Here is a 9,722-nt window from a genome sequence, read left to right as displayed (position 1 = left end):
ATAAAAAACATTTGTTTTAAGCTAGACGATCAACCAGCCAAACAAAAGAAAGGGGGAATACAAAGTGAAAACTTTGCTACATATGCTTTAACTTTTCTGAATCCTAGTGGGTGTCACCTACAAACAGGTGTTTGGAATGGTCTGTCAGAGGTTATGCTTATATTTCCACAGAAAATCAAGAGACATTTTGACCATCAGAGCTGTTCCATGGCCAGAATCCAACCCACCTGCATAACATTGCAAGCTCTCTGCCAAGACCTCAAACAATGAACCTGGCAGCACATTAACCACCTTCCTGGGGAGGTCTGCAGCAGATCATTGGTGAGGCTTGCCACCTAGTTAACTGTTGGGGTTTGATTCAATCACCTAAAAGTCTTATTCTTGTTATATTTGCTCTCCCAACAATTACAGTACATATTCCTGTGGTTCAGGGAGAAGAGTATTATGCTTACACACCTAATCCACCCCTACTTATAGACCCTTTACTTGGGTAGACAGATCTTCTGAAATTTTCCTTTCTATAGAGAGCAATAATTCTACATGTACTATTTTACCTGGTCCATTAATTTTAGAGGAACAGACTAATGTTATATTTCATTTTGTATTTTCACCTTTGTGCATAGCCCATCTACAATAAGATTCTGAGCCTTGTATTTCAGCTATGGATCAGACATGGTAAGTACAATTATCTAAAGGACAATTTGCCTTATTAACCTTAAATTCTATTCCCTCAGATGGCAATATCTTTTTTTTTTTTTTTTTGAGGAACCAGGGATTGAACTCAGGCCCTTGCGCTTGCCAGTGAAGTGCTTATTCTACTGAGCCATCTCCCCAGCCCCTAGAAGGCAATATCATAAGAAACATTAAATCTAACATTTCTGTCTCTTCTCCAGGAACTCACACACCTCATTTTGAGGAAAGTGATTTGTAGGCAGACTTGCAGAGATCCATAACATGGATGGGCTTTATGCAAATTTAATTATTCCTTTGTAGACTGGTCCCCCAGAGGATTCCCTCTAGGAAAAGATTGAGACTGGAATGAAATTTATTTTGCAGACTACTCCAACTATCTCACAACCTCAGAGGCCTTGTTCAGTGTTGCAATATCAGGTAGAGGCCTCAGTTCTCCATTTCCAGGCTCATTGTCAATGACAAAAGTGGACCCATACAACATGCTTTATAGAATCTATCCCTACCCTTTCATGCTGGATGGCTGCAGGCTGGGCACCTGCAGCCAGTAGCTGAATGAAAAGTCAAAGTTGTATTACAAGAACTTAGATATATAAAAGTAAATGTGTTTATAATCCTCATGTACTACTAAAAGGAAAGATAAAGTGGCAACAAAATATGTTCTCATGTACTAATTGCTATCTGACCCCTTGTATAATGCCTGAACATCCTTCTAAGGCCTCCACAGTAGCAATCATGAGCAGGATGTCTGGAGTTCAGCTTACAGTCAATATAAGGATACCATGGTATCATTCACTTAGTTCTTCTTGGTAGAGACCTTAATTAAAACATTTATCAATTGGACCAAGAGGATACTTGAATTATAGCAGGGTTAACCTCCTGAGTGTTTTTGACAGCCAGTGCAGCTATTGGCTTATGGTAATAGCATATTCAGTACTAACTGCTCACTTTTTAGACAACTGGACAAGAACTGCTGATGACAACAGAAAAATTCAGCAAAATATTAGTATAAACTTGAAAACCCCAGTAAACATTCTGGAAACCTCCATCCTTTTTATAAATCAAATTGAAAGTTTACAATTGCAACACAGATTACAGTGTCACTATAATGTGACTTGCTTTTGTATCACCCTATATTATATAACAAAAACCTACATCTTTGAGAAATGATCAAATAACATATACAAGGAACAATCCATCAAAATATTGCAGATATAGATGATCTTCAGAGAAAAGTGCTGTCAATGTCACAACAGACAGCCACATTTGATTGGGATAAGTTTGCTGATACTGTAGAAGAACTGAATCTATTTGCATATTCCAAGGCTCACTTGGTTTTATACTGGAATTGATTCATTCATTTTCTTGTTTATAATCTTTCTCATTAAAGTGTATCCCAGAGGATTCTCAGCCCGGCAGCCACACTGCCACCATTGACTCTGCTCCAGCTTCTTCAAGGCAAAGAAGGGGGAACTGTGGAGGACCACCTGGATGACTCTCCTTGAATGAGGACCACTGTGTCCATTTTGGCTGAGCCTGACCCTATTTCTGTACATGCACTGACATGTACACACCTGGCTAGGACTTTTCCTTATGCCTTCAGTTGGCTTTAGCTCAGCTGTGTAATGCAGATTACTCTTTCTGCATATACTTCTCTCTGCATATGGCAGAGGTGAATGCAGGCCTCCTAGCTATCCCACCTTATGACACTCACCAACTTCTTGCCAGTCTTACAGTCACTCATCCTCAAGCCACTCCCTTCTTCATGAATGATAACACCTGGATTTGGCCTAGGGTCAAGGCCTTTGTTCCAGATCTCTTCATCATGGCTGGACTTAGGACTCCTTGGATCTCCATAGCTGCAAATATGCCTGAGAGCCCCTATTCTCACCATGGATTGTACTGGGTATGGTGTACTATACTGGATATGGTGGGTTGGAGTTGACTCAATGGGATTCTAATAACTTATCCATAAGATTACAAATATGAACTTCCTAAACCAAGATGAGGACTCGGACAGAGTCTATACCATCTCCTCAAAGAAAATTGATGTCCATTGCTTTTCCTAGAATCTGCATCCTAACTAATTGCTGATCTAATTTCTCTGCACAGATTTGTTAATCTTGTGTATTTAGTGCCAATCCAATTGCTGTGCATGGCATTTATCAATTGTCTCTGTCACTTGCATCATGTTTTCAAGGATTTTCCACTTGTATGCAATATCAGTACCTCTTTTCTTTTAATTGGCAAATAATATTCCAATTTGTGGATATGCTACCTGCTCTTCAGTCAGCATGAAATGTTTTCACTTTTTCCCATTTGGAATGATGTTGCTGTGAATACTTATTAGCACTTACTGTATGAGCCACTGTTTTCCACTCCTTTTGGGTGGAATTTTTGAGTATATGGTTTCTCCATATTCAAACTGTGAGGAATTGCTAAGTATTGTTCCAAAAAGATTGCACCATTTTGCATCATTATCTACAATGTATGAAGATTATAATTTCTCTAAATCCTTGCCAACACGTTATTATCTATCTTATTTATTAAAACCATGATTGCAGAAGTAAAATGCTATCTCATTGTGGTTTGAATTTGCATTTTACTGACGACTAATGATGTAAAGCATCTTTTCATGTGCTGATCAACTATTTGTGCCTTTGAAAAATGTCTACTCAATTCTTTATTGAGTTTTAATTTTTTTTTACATTTATTTATTGTGTGTGTGTGTGTGTGTGTGTGTGTGTGTGTGTGTGTGGCCAGCTCAGCCCACCAGGGGGCGGGACTGGCTGGCATGTGGTGCTGGGGGATTGAACCGTGGTCCCTGTGGTTTGCTAAGCTTGTTCCAAGTAGGTGCTTTAGACCACTGAGCCATCTCGCCAGCCCGAGTTTTAATTTTGATATTTGTATTTTTCATTATTGAGTTGTAAAATTTTTTACATCTTCTTTAGGAAATGTTTATTCAATTGTTTTATCACTTGATTCTGTTATTTGTGTTTTTATTATTGAGTTGTAATAGCTATTTGTACCTTGCCAATGCAAATTTTTATCATTTGGATAAATGATCAATGAATATATGATTTATAGATATTATTTCCACACTGTAAATTGTCATTTCACTCTTTGGGTGATATTTTCAGCAAACAAAAATATGTCTTATTGTTAACTTCACTTACCTCTTTTTGTTGTTGCTGTTAATAGTTTTGGCATTTTATCAAAGAAAACATTGTCTGACCCATGGTTAAAATGGTTAATTCCAGCCAGCCAGATAGTTTAGTGGATTAAAGTGCCTATGTAGGCAGATGCAGGGATGGAGGTTCAATGCCCTGCATGCCATGCTGGCCTCACCCCTGGGATGTGCTGAGACAGCAACTGAGACTGAGCATGGTAGTGCATGCCTGTAATCCCAGCACTTAGGAGGCTGAAAACAAGAGGATCACTACAAGTCTGATCTGTACAGTGAGACCCTGTAGACCCTGTACTAAATATATATATATATAAATTATTGATTCCTTTCTACAAAGTTTGGAGTTTTAAATTTTTATGTTTAAGGCTATAAATCAATTTGAGTAATTTTTAGATTTCTTTTGAGGTAGGGCTTCAAAGTTACTTTTACATTTTGAGTTTATTCTGGTATATTGTGAAAGAGAGTATTCTTTTCCTATTTAATTTTTTTAGTATCCTTATTGAAAGTGAATTACCCATAAATGTTGGTGTTTATGTCTGGACTCTTAGTTTCTTTCTTTTCCATTGATTTATTTACTTGATCTTATGCTAGTACCATACTCTCTTGATTACTGCAGCTTTGTAATACATTTTGTTAGAGAAATGTGTCTTTGAATGTTCTTTTTTTTTTTTTTTTTTTTTTGCAGAACTGGGGATTGAACTCAGGCCCTTGTGCTTGCCAAGGAAGTGTTTATTCCATTGAGCTAACTCCCGGCCCTTTGAAAATTCTTCTTTTAAAATCTGTTTTAACTGTCCTGGATCATTCAAAAAATCTTTTAAAATTTATTTTATTTATTTTTTTATTTTTTGGCAGAACCAGGGGGGTTGAACTCAGGGCCTTGTGCTTGCCAGGGAAGCATTTATTCCACTGAGCGGTTTCCCTAGCCCCGATCATTCAAATTTTTGTGTTAACCAGATGGTCAATTACTAAAAAAATAAAACAAAATATCCTGATATTTTGATAGGGGGTGCACTGAAATTTGAGATTAATATTGGAAATATTTTCGTCTTCACCAACTTATTTTCTGAGCCTGAGAATGTAGTATTCTTATCTGTGACAGCAAAAATTTTTCCAATTTATTTATATTTTCAATAGTTTCTTTCAACAATCTTTTATAATTTTCAGTATATAGGTGTTTATTACTTTTGGTTTTTTTGATGCTATTATAAGTAGAAGTATTTTCTTAATTTTGACAATATTCCTTGATGATACATCAAGGAATACTCATATTTGTATATTGATATACTCATATTTGAAATACTCATATTTGTATATTGATCTTTTTTCTTGCAATTCAATTGACATCATTACATTCTAAAATTTTTCTACAGATTATTTACAATTAATTTTACATGCAATTTCTTGTTTAGTACAAATAGAACGAATTTTATTATTTTTTTAAGCTTCATATCCTTGTGGGTGTTTTGTTTGTTTGCTTGTTTTTGCTTAGTTGCCTTTGGTTGGCCCTATAGTATAATTTTAAATGTAAGTAACAAGCATGGGTATTTTTTTATTTGGTCCTTATTGTAAATATGTATTCAATCATTTAGCATAAATGTGGCTATTGGTCTTGGTTTTAATGCACTGTATCAGACTGAACAACTTTATTATGAAAAGGTAATAGCTTTTGTTAAAAATTTTTAGTCATTTGCAGTGACTTTTTGGTACTTTATGTTTTTTTGGGAGGGGGGCAGTGGTGGCTTTATTGGCCAGGTGGCTACTTGAGGGGATGAACGGGAAGAGTGAGTGGCACCAATGCCAGGCCAGGCCGGCCATGCTTCACAGGCTTGTAGGTGATGTAGAACTCGCCCAGGTAGTGGCCAGTCATCTCAGGCTTGATCTCCACCTGGTTGAAAGTCTTGCCATTGTAGACACCCACCATGCTGCCCACCATCTCGGGCAGGATGATCATGTCTCGAAGGTGTGTCTTCACCACCTAGGGCTTTTCCATGGGTGGTGCCTCCTTTTTGGCCTTGCGTAGACGCTTCAGTAACTAATGCTGCTTCTGCCGAAGTCCACGGTTCAGCCACCCCCTCTGCCGAGAACTGCAGAGCTGCATCAGCTGTTCGTAGGACATATCCAGCAGCTGTTCGAGGTCCACGCCGCGGTAGGTAAGCTTGCGGAAGGTTCGCTTCTTCGGAAAAGGGTACTTTATGTTGTTGGCACAGTCTATGCATTGTTTCACTGTTATGAATCGAACTGCTTTTTATTGTTTTTGTTTTTTTTGGCCGGTTCACCCCTCCCTGAGGGCAGGGCTGGCATGGCATGTGGTCCTGGGAATTGAACTTTGGTCCCCGGTGCCTGCCTAAACTTGCCTGAACAGGCTCTTTAGACTGCTGAGCTATCTCACCGGCCCCCTGCTTTTTATTCTTGCAGCAAGTCTCATTTGATCATGTTACAGAACCCTTTTAGTATTGGCTGTAGTAGTTCACTAACTTTTTAGCCATTTTTTCATTCTACTAATGAGTGAAAAAGAGTCTACTAGATGCTGAAGATAAAACTGTGCTAAAATCATGTATAAGCCTTTCTCTTTCTTTCCTTCTTTTTTTTTTTTTTTTTGGAACCGGGGATTGAACTCAGGCCCTTGTGCTTGCCGGGCAAGCACTTATTCCACTGAGCTATTTCCCCAATCCCATAAGCCTTTCTTAATGAGAACTTAACTTGAAGAAATACATTTTATTAAAATAGTCATACACAAATGATTACTAATCATTAGACAAACTGTTATAGATGTTATTAAGGAACTTTATTGTGTGTTGATGTCTACTGAGAGAAGAGATCTAGATGAATGTGGTATGATTTGCTCTTAATGTAAAGCAGTTTTAATCAGTAAGCAGGAAATGGAGGAGAATAAAAGCATTCTAGAAAGAATGGCATATTTTAAAGCTGTAAAAATGAAAAGACCCCAACAAGACAATTATTTGTTTATTTTTAAAAAGAATTTTAAAAAGTAAAGCAAAAAATTAGAATTGATACAGAATTTCACTAAACCAGTTTAGTGGAATTCAGCAATGGTTATTGTATTGTATATTGTTGTCTTCAAGTTAGTTGCTCAGATTACCAGACATAAGCATGCATTACCAAATATAAACATTCAAAATTAGTCAAAAAGTTATAAAAAATTTAAAAGAGAAATGAAAAAAATAAGTATTCACTACTCTTTTCAATAGATCAGCAGAAATCAGTAGTACAATTGTCAAAATAATAAAGGGAAGTTATTCCTTTTCTTTGAGCAGTTTCCTTCCTTCCTTTTCATAGTATCTATTATATCTTTTAGATTTTATTTAGTCTTTCAAGTTCTTACACTAGGGAGACAATACATTTATACCTGTGAGTGTGATTTATATTACTTATGAGTTTATTCTTTTTTATAGCTGAGAAATACTGTATTGTATCAAAATACTGCATCCATTTTATCCATTCATCAGGCTATCAGTTGAGGAAAGACAGTCATTTTCAGAAAGGTATGAGTAGAGTCTGGCTAACTGGACAAGACCTACATTTCCCAGACCCTTCCAGCCCAGGTTAACACTCTTCAGCTTCATTCTACATAGCCTTGCTTTGTAGGGAGAAGAATCTAGTGCACATATGATGATTTCCAGGCTAGAAGTTCAGGCAAGAGATGCTGGTATCTCGTAATGGTCTGGTAGGAAAGGATTTTAAGATAACATAATTATGAAATACAGATAATAACCCTGACTTTATCTATGTTATTAGATGATGTAATTTAAATACTTTAAATTTTGTTTTATGTTTCTGCAAAATTATCATTTTTTACAAAGTATTTGACCCCAATATTTACAGTTTAGAATTTTATGGTAAATGAGGATAACCAAGAATAATAAGAACAAATATGAAACATTTAAAAATTCATGTAAATAATTTTATAGCACCGGAATAATTATTTTTTTTACATTATTTATTTATTTTTAAATTTTATTTATTTATTTATTTATTTATTTATTTATTTGACTGGCTCAGCCCACCCTGAGGGCAGAGCTGGCATGGCACATGGTGCCAGGGATTGAATTGCAGTCCCCTGAGCCTTCCTAAGTTTTCCTAAGAAGCCATTTTAAGCCACTGAGCTATCTCTCCAGTCCTAAATCACTTTAAAGAAAAACACTCAGATTAATATTTCCTAAAGCACATATATACTCTTTTTTTTTTCAGAACCAGGGATTGAACTAAGGAGCTGTCTCCCCAGCCCCTGGATGTGTACTCTTAAGTCAATTAAACTTTTATACTTTGTGTTTACAAATTATGCTTATCTTTTTATTATTTGTAAATTGCTTTAAATTGCTATCATTTTTCAAATAAAGTCCTGCCTTTTAATATTACTGATGTAAATTTTAACAAGCTAGGCAATTATTTTGTTGGAAACTTTGGCTTGCAATATTTGCATTTTATAAAACACTTAAAATGAGGAAAATTCTAATGTGTACAAAAGAGCAGTGCAAAATTAATTTATGAAACACATTTTGTTGCACATATGTTTAGAATAAAATTGTTGTTTTAAATGGCTTAATTAGAATAGTTTGTCATCCTTACTGGAAACTGGTACAATGGTATTATTTTAACCACTGAGTTCTGGCAGAAATTGAGAGTGAGGATTTGAGACATCCTTGAAGCTTTCTTCCCTCCTATGTTTCATAACAGTTCTGTCTGCCTTATTATCTCCAAGGTCCTTGTCACTATAAGACTGAAATATTCAGGGAGATGTTAAATGAGAGCATGAAGAACAATCAGTGTTTCAGTTTAATAAAATAACATCTGAAGCACATGGAGCATGTTTAATCTCTTAACACGAAACTGATCTAGAAGGAATTTGATTTCTAGTAATAAGATAAAAATGTATTTTATATTGAGAAGTAATGGAGGGAGGGTAAGAAAGTGGAAAGGAGGAGATGATTTTAAAAAAGGTTAAGATGTGTTATGTACATAACAACTCTCCACAATAAATGCAATCATTTTTTGATTGCTTTTAAAGACAGGGTTCTGCCATGTAGTTCAGGCTGGCCTTAAACTTATTTTGTAGCCCAAGCTAGCCTCAAACTCACAACAATGCCTCTGCCTTAGCCTCCTGAGTTCTAGGATTACTCCCTTGCACCACCATGCCTGGTTAATGCAATCGTTATGTACTGTAGATATGTTCTAATAGGAAAAGAGAAAAAGATAAAAACAAACAAACAAAATCAGATAGATGATGATTTAAATCTCCAATAGAACACAGAACAGTAGGCCCTTTGTTCTATGTGAGAAGAAATAGCTTAATGGCATTTTCTCTTGGAATTATCATGGTTTTGGGAGGGCATTTCACCAATAGACCATTTCAGGGTACTTTTTGGGTCTTCTATTATTTTGCATATCCTAATATTAAAAAACAAAACAAAATTCCTATTTTCCTTATATTTGCTATATTACAAATATCCCTCTTATATCTTACTCTCTTTGTTCAAGTCCTTTCTAATCACCAAGTGATAGCTTTTGTTTAAAGTAAGTGTCTGCTCATCGAGTTCCCCTCCATATTCCCATAGTAATTATCTTTTTCCTTGCATATGTCCTTGGAACATAATTCTTCATGTGTTTGTTTAGTTTATGCACTCTGTGAGATTATAGGCTGCTTTAAGCTCAGTCCTTTTTTTATCTTCAAACTTTACCTCTTTCTTCACTTCAGATAGTTCTTGGTCAGTGTCATGTTGTCTTGTCCATTTGTAGGCTCAGGATGTATAGTGAGTGAGTGAGTTACAGAAAGGAACAAGAAGATCCTACTGTTCTAAGCATTTAAGAGTAGCCAAGGGATTCATTT

At 36.0% G+C, this 9,722-nt stretch overlaps 1 pseudogene; it reads right to left on the bottom strand.

The window, feature by feature from the left end:
- Positions 1 to 5,556: 5,556 nt before the first annotated feature.
- LOC101589202 lies at positions 5,557 to 6,041 on the bottom strand (annotated as a pseudogene).
- Between the last annotated feature and the right edge of the window lie 3,681 nt (positions 6,042 to 9,722).

The sequence above is a fragment of the Octodon degus genome, unplaced genomic scaffold, assembly GCF_000260255.1.
Source record: "Octodon degus isolate 3935 unplaced genomic scaffold, OctDeg1.0 scaffold00124, whole genome shotgun sequence".
Classification (NCBI taxonomy): domain Eukaryota; kingdom Metazoa; phylum Chordata; class Mammalia; order Rodentia; family Octodontidae; genus Octodon; species Octodon degus.
Note: the sequence above shows the minus strand (reverse complement) of the source record. Positions and strands in the feature narration are given on the sequence as shown.